The sequence below is a fragment of the Microtus ochrogaster genome, linkage group LG3 (genome assembly GCF_000317375.1).
Source record: "Microtus ochrogaster isolate Prairie Vole_2 linkage group LG3, MicOch1.0, whole genome shotgun sequence".
Classification (NCBI taxonomy): Eukaryota; Metazoa; Chordata; class Mammalia; order Rodentia; family Cricetidae; genus Microtus; species Microtus ochrogaster.
This window is the reverse complement of record NC_022029.1, coordinates 45,574,315-45,582,004: the sequence shown is the minus strand read 5'-3', so window position 1 is coordinate 45,582,004 and position 7,690 is coordinate 45,574,315.

Here is a 7,690-nt window from a genome sequence, read left to right as displayed (position 1 = left end):
TGCAAATGTGTATAACTGTTTGCCTGCATATATGCCTAGAACCTTCAGAAGTCGGAGGGTATTAGAGATTGTTAGCTGCCATCTGGGTGCCTAAAATCTTCAGAGGTCAGGGCATTAGAGATTGTTATCTGCCATCTGGGTGCCTAGAACCTTCAGAGGGCATTAGAGATTGTTAGCCGCCATGTGGGTGCTGGGAACCAAATCTGGGTCTTCTGGAAAAGTAGTGCTCCTCTCTGTAGAGCCATCTCTGCAGCCCCACTTTTGAGGGTCTTTAATACTGCATTGTAGCTGGGCAGTGGTAGGCTAGCCTGGTCTACAAGAGCTAGTTCCAGGACAGGCTCCAAAGCAACCTTGCCTCGAAAAACCAAAAAAAAAAAAAACCTATTGTATTAGATGCGTTGGCAGATACATGTCCTGTGTTAGAGATACTATGGGAGAAACAGTGCCATGCCTATTTGGCCATGCAAGATGGTCGTTAGGCGTCTACTGGCTTGTCAAAGGGAATGATTTAGGTTTTGGGTAATAAGGAAGATTCAATTGTGAGGAAATGAATACCGATTTCCACAGTTTCCACCACATTCCTACAGTGACTTGGGATTGTTGTCAACAAATACTGAGTGGTACAGTAATTAGAAGAGGGAATGAAAGTCCAGCAAGAGGATGGCAGAGAAATGAATCACAACGACATTCCGTGCTGTCAGCAGGGCCTGTTTGGCTCTGAGCTCCCTAGCAGCAAAGAGCCAGCTCTCAAAAAAACAGCTGTGACAAGGGAGCATCATTTTAAAGCAGAAGAGGGGAGGAGCCACCTGCACTTGAGGCTTCCCAAGGATGAGAGCATGTTTTTCCCTGTAACCTGGAGCACTGGCTAACTAGAGGAGAATCTAGAGAAAGTGGAAATGACTGGGTTTGGCCCCAGAGTGGGCAGGCAGGCAAAGGTTCATAGGAAACCTGGATCCACTCTTCTGGATGTCAGACGGAAGCCAGGCTAACACAGAAGCAAGCCATGGTGGGACAGAACAAGATCAGTCAGGTGTGCTTGAAGGTTTTTTATCTTGTATTTAAAAAGATTCCGTTGGCAGGATTTACCTTGTATTTATAATCTGAAGACTCCGGATCCCCTGTTCTCTGATACTGATACAATTGTGGTTTATCAGGGGTCATACAGCCAAGGTTAAACGGCCTCCTGATGATGCCCTCAGTAACTGCAAGGAGCCAGAAGTCCTCACCCTCCACCACTGACAACTGCATCCCCAGGCTCCAGTCTCTTTCAGAGACCGATCAAACTCAAATGTTTGGTGTGTATCACCTTGATTTTGTTTCTGGAAACAGAATGAAGCATTAGTATTGAACAGGTCCCCTGGACTGTTACCCATGATCTGTAGCAGAGTAGCACCCACTCTATAGCTTATCAGCCTCCCACGGAGACATTTGGGAAATCATAGTTTGGAACTATTCTAACATGGTACCTACTGTTGACATGTGACTTCAATGCTTGGAATGTGTCCAGCACATTTGGTGTGTGCTGTGTTGTAGAAATCAGATGGGATGAATGTGGAAAAGAAAGATTCCAATTTTACGATTATCATTGGGTTGAACGAAACAGTTTGAAATTATGCAAATATGGTTTGTATTGTATGTCTATTGGACAATACTGGTCTAAGATACAAAGCAAAACATAGTCAGGGAAATAAATAGTGGCCCACAGTGTAATAGAACAACATTGCTGTTCTACCACACAGACCCTCAGGGAATGGTAAATTAGCAGTTAAGATGCAGGATTTGCAGGGAAGCAACTGTCTTTTACAAGGGTGGAATTTGAGAGGCGAGCGAGCCAGTACTACTTGTCACAAATCTGCATGCAGCTTGTAGTCCTGGTGATATTAAAGACTTTGGTGTATTTGCTAAACAATCTTGTTCTCACCCAGTCTGCATAAACGTTTGTGTGCTCATCAGGGAAACCAAGAGCCAACATTTTAATGCATGATGCTGCAGGAAAGTGCAAGCTTCCCTAGTGAAAAGCAGATGCAGAATCCTGGTGCCTCCATTTGTGCGCGCGTGTACGTGTGTGTGTGTGTGTGTGTGTGTGTGTGTAGTATTGCCTTCTTCCAGGCATTTTTACAGAAGGAGAGAAGTTGGGAGAGGTGGTACATAAATACCACCAGGACTTGTAGAAAGTATTTTTTTTAAGGCCTTATGTTAAGCAAAATGTTTCACAAGATTCTCTTTCCCTCATTTTCACTTAACTACAAAAAGCAATCCTGTGAAGATTCCCTTTGGAGTTTTCTTGCTACTAATAATATTTTGTTTTCTTCTGCAAGATGGTAGGGATTCAATCCCAGGGCCTCAGGCATGCTATTCCAGCCAGGTATTGCTAATCCCAGCACTTGGAGGCAGAGGTGGGTAGATCTCTGAGTTCAAGGCCAGCCTGGTCTACAGAGAGTTTTAGGACAGCCAGAGCTACCTACACAGAGAAACCCTGTCTCAAACCACCGCCCCCTCCCCAAAAGTGATTTCCCATGGAGTTACAGCTCTGGCCGGTCATTCTCTTCACAGTGAGGGAATTTATTAAGCAGAAACACTCAGTAATATCTGGAGACCTGTGATTGATTTTCATAAGTGGATGAGGGATGATCGTCTTGTAGTGACCATAGGTGCTACAAGATCTCCCACCAGGGCAGCCCCTACAATAAAGGATGGTCTGACCCAAAATGTCAACAGTGCAGGAGCTGATAAACGCTGTCATAGAAACCTCGCTCTCCACCGACCTGCCTAGGTTACTCCCACCACACAGAGGTGTGAGTGCTCAGGGGGCTTTACTGCCAACCCCAGTGCTTTCACTTTCAGATGGCCTTACATTGCATAACATTTATAAAACTGTGACTAGTCACTATTTCAAGCCGAGAGCTATACTGCTTTTCTTCTAGTTTCCTCAAAAAGCTACCATTAGTGTTGACTAAATGGTGACCAGAATTCCCGTGCTCACTGCAAACTACATGGATTCTTACTCAGAGCTGGTCTTAGCTTGATCGATGAAGTGAGGCTTGCTCACGCTGGCCACCAGACTGTTAGGAACAGACAAAAGAAATTTAGCCTAAGTACTGCCATTTTGTTTCAGACTCCATTTTAATTATAAGATGAAGTTAAGTTCAAGTTCCCAGGGCCTAGGGAAGCTGGGGACTTTCTAGTGCCTGACCAGCTTCCTCAATAATCAATAAAAATAGCCTGCAAAATAGCTTGTTATTCTTCTGTTCCCCCAAATAATAGATGTTTCGGGGTTGGGGATTTAGCTCAGTGGTAGAGTGCTTGCCTAGCAAGCGCAAGGCCCTGGGTTCGGTCCTCAGCTTCAGAAAAAAAAAAAAAGACAAATAATAGATGTTTCTAATCACAAAGAACAGATAGGTTTGATTGGTTGTACATTTAACATAGATCAACCACGTAAGGAAAGTCCCTAATCCCTGAAGTTTGACTGGTGGAAAATTGTAACTGTAACTTGGCACAGATGTTTACTGAGATGAACGTTTAGGGACACAGCTCCCAAGTCTGTGCTATTGTCCCTGACTGATCAGCTTCTTTCCCTTTTCCTCATTTTCCTGCTGCCCAATTCAATAACAATCTTGCTTTGTGTGGACTCTGGTGCCTACTTGGGTTATTTTGGATTCTTGGATCCTAACATTGGGGATGTTTCTGGGATCTGAACACCTACCCAGCAGACCCCCAAAAGACAAGGACTGTTTTCCCGTCATTTGGACTTCTGGAAGTATTCTGGTTTCCGGTTGGCACCTCTCTGGAGCCCAAGAAAGGAGAAACTGGATGCAGTACAGGAGACGTCCTGGCCTCTCACTGCTGCCTGGAGGGGAACACCTGGTCAGGCTCTGTGTCTCCCTTAAAATGTGTTTCTCTCATCTCGTCAGTCTGTCCATCACTCTCAGTGTTGGTTTTGGGTTTCACTTTTCCGTCATTCTCTGTCTTGTTGAATATTTTGAAACCATGGATACGCTTCCTCAGCCCTTACACCCCTGGACCTTATCTTGCAGGGTTCCAACTATTCACAACTGACACCTAGGGAGACACTGTCTTCCCAGGGAAGCTCCACACCCTCTGTCAACTTGAATGGCCAGCTCTCCAGGTCGGATGGGCATTTGAAGGCTCTTTTAACCTGTCTAATCCAACTGTAGTTAGGAACATCATTTTTGGGTTGACTGGGTCATCCTGACCAGGCCCCTTACATCATAGCCTGGATCTTACTAGAATAGGAGTCTCCAAAATAGCTTAGACCTCATCTTCCACCTAAAGACGGCTCTATTCTGTCCCTTCTCACTCTAAAGCCCAGGGCGGCAGTTTTGCCTACATCTAAGGAAGAAATGTCACTATCTTCCTCCCTCCCGCCTCAACCATGGGTGCCATCACCTCCCACTCAACCTGCCCCTTCCCCCACTCTCTACCCTGATCTTAGTTTTCTTCCAGGAACCCAGTCCTGAGACACCAACACCCCCCCCAGAACCCTTTCTTATCCCCTCCCCATACTTGCTCTGGTTTGATTCACCAACCCTCCACACATTCATCCTCTGTCCCCCCATCCCCACCCCCCTTCAGCAGGCAGGCACGGCTGACAGAAGGGAGAGGAAATAATCCTTTCTGGCTCTATACTCCATTCGCTACCAATGAGCTCTATAACTGGAAAATCCCAAATCTCCTTTTTCTGAGAAACTTCAAAGTTTAATCTTCCCTTTAGAAACTATTGGGAAGACTGCCAACAGCTCCTGCAGACTCTTTTTCCTTATGAGGAGAGGGAAAGGATTCTGAGGGAAGCTGGGAAATTGGTTCCTGGTGAGAACAGGTGGCCCAGCATGAGTCTGGCGCTCATTGAGGCTGTTTTCCCATCATTCCACCCTGACTGAATCCCCCACACTGATGGAGGTAAGGATCCCTGAAAGTCTACCACCAGACTCTAGTGGGAGGTGTCTGCGCAGCTGCTAGGTGCCCTAACACTATGTCTAAAATTAATCATTATGTAGGAAGCAAATGAGTCTCTTAGAACAGCTAATGGAGGTCTATTGCTCTTATTCTTCCATTGGCCCCAAAGCAGAAGGAAACAGGAAAACCATAAGCACCGCCTTTGTGCCCCAATCGGCTCCCAACATTAGGAAGAAACTACAGAGGCTTGAGGGATTTGAGGGAGAAAAATCTCTCCAAATAGACAGAAATAGCCACTAAGGTCTATAATCAGGAAGATAAACAGGCAGAGAAAACTGTTACAATGATGATGGTCACTTTCTAAGAGGAACAGAGATCCTGGCCTTGGGAGCCCCAATTCCCTCATCTAAAACGACTTTTAGAACTTAAAAAAAAAAAAAAAAGACCCTTCACCACTTCAGAGAAACCAATGTGTATTTTGCAAAGAGATGGGCTATTGGAAACAAGAGTGCCCCCGATGCAATAAGCTCAAGCCAGAAGTTCCACTTTGTAGAGGACTGAAGGTCCCTCCCCGAGCCCAGGGTAACTTAACAGTAGAGGGAAAGCCAATTGAATGCTTGGTTGACACTGGGACTCAGCTGTCAGTCTTGCAACTTCCAAAAGGACCTCTAACCAGTTAACAAACCTTAGTTTGGGAGCTACCGGAACCACACCGTATCCCTGAGCTACAGCATGACAACCGGACCTAGGAAAAGGTACTGTAACTCCTTCATTTATGCCATCTCTGAATGCCCATACTCTCTCCTTGGTCATGACTTGTGGCACAAACTGTGGGCCCATATTATCTTTCAGGAAAGGGAGATATTTGTCGAACACCCTAAGGAAGAAGAATTTGACATTCAAAAGTATGGCATATTTGTGACCTTGCCCCTGGGAAAAGAATGCCTTCTCACCCCCACAGGAAAGGAGTTAGGGCCCAACTCTCCTATTCTACAGAAATTTCAGAGAAAGTTCCCCCATGCTGAGACTAATACACATGGTTAGTCAAGCCCCCGGCCCTAGTACTTGTCCAGTTGTAACCATAGGTGGATTCCATCCAAGTCAAACAATATCCAAGTCTTCAGAAACCCAGGTGATGCTGTGATTACCATTGATAAACAAAGAAGCTGCTTTGGGCCTGTTGATAGGGCAGAGCTTAGGTAGGTGGGGAAAACTAAACTAAATGCTGGGAGGAAGAAGGGCAGAGAAAGAGAGAAGCCTTTCCACAGGAGACAGACACCGGAACTTTAGCCGGTAAACCACAGCCACGTGATGATACACAGATTAATAGAAATGGGTTAAATTAATATGTAAGAGTTAGCCAATAAGAAGCTCGAGGTAATGGGCTAAGCAGTGATTTAAATAATACAGTTTCTGTGTGATTATTTTGGGCCTGAGCACCCGGGAACTAACTAGCAGCCTCCTACTACACCCAGGCAGCTATCAAAGTTCACATCAACCCCCTATGGGATGTGGAATATTATTTCCTTTCCAGTCCTCATGGAATATCCCCTTGTTACCTGTACAGGAAGCCAGAGACTAATGACTTTAGACCAGTCCAGGACCTGAGGGAAGTCAACAGGAGGGTGGAGGATATCTGTAGTGTTGTATTATTTGTATTTTGATAAATAAATGTTGCCTAAAGACCAGAGGCAAAGCTAAAGCCACTAAAGGTCAGGCAATGGTGACACACACCTTTAATCCCAGGATTTGGGAGACAGAGTCGGATGGATCTCTGTGAGTTCAAGGTCACCCTGGGCTACACAAGATCAATACAGAAATCAATCCAGGTGGTGACCTACACCTTTAGTCCCAGCACTAGGGAGTCACAGGCCTCTAATCCCAGCTCTAGAGAGGATATAAAATGAGAGGAGAGAGAGGCTGTCTGCTTAGTCTGTGGTAGCCCAGCCTTAGTAGAAGTAAGACTTCTCTAATGGCTTGGCTGCTTTGCTTTTCTGGTTTTCAGGTTGAATCCTAATTTCTCTCTGGGTTTTTACTATTCATGCTACAGATATCCACCCCATGCTAACCAATCTGTGTATCCTTCTTAGTGTGTTGTCACCAGAAAAACAGGCTTATATAGTTCTGGTCTCATCTTCAGCATCTCCCTGGCCCCTTAGTGCCAACCTCTGTTTGCCTTTGAATGGACTGACCTGGAGACTTGTTTCAATGGACGCTTAACATGGACTCACTTACCCCAAGGATTCAAAACTCCCCCAGTCTTTCTAATAAAGCTTTAAATGTATATTTGAGTGAGTACTGCCTTACTTTCTCCCAGGTTGTACTTCTGCAACATGTGGATAACGTATTGACTGTGGCATGAATAAGATGGACTATGAAGAAGCTGCAGAGGGACTGTTAAGAACTCTGGAGATGCTGGGATGTTGTGTGTCTGCAAAGAAGGCACAACTCTGCACCCAGAAAGCTGGATACCTGGGGTTTGACCTTCAAGAAGAAAAGAGATCTCTGTCCATGCCAAAGAGGCTACTTTGGATATATCAATGCCAATGACAAAGAGACAAATAAGAGACTCCAGGGGATGGCAGGGTACTGCAGACTCTGGATTCTGTGATTTTCTGTAATTGCCAAACCTCTGTATGAGGTGGCAAGGGCTGGAGGGTAAGTCCCCATGAACTGAGTCGGAAGATAAAGCTCTGCTATTGACACCAGCACCCGCACTGGCCATGCCTGATGTTGCCAAGCCTTTCTACCTATCTGTAGATGAAAAGAAGACCAT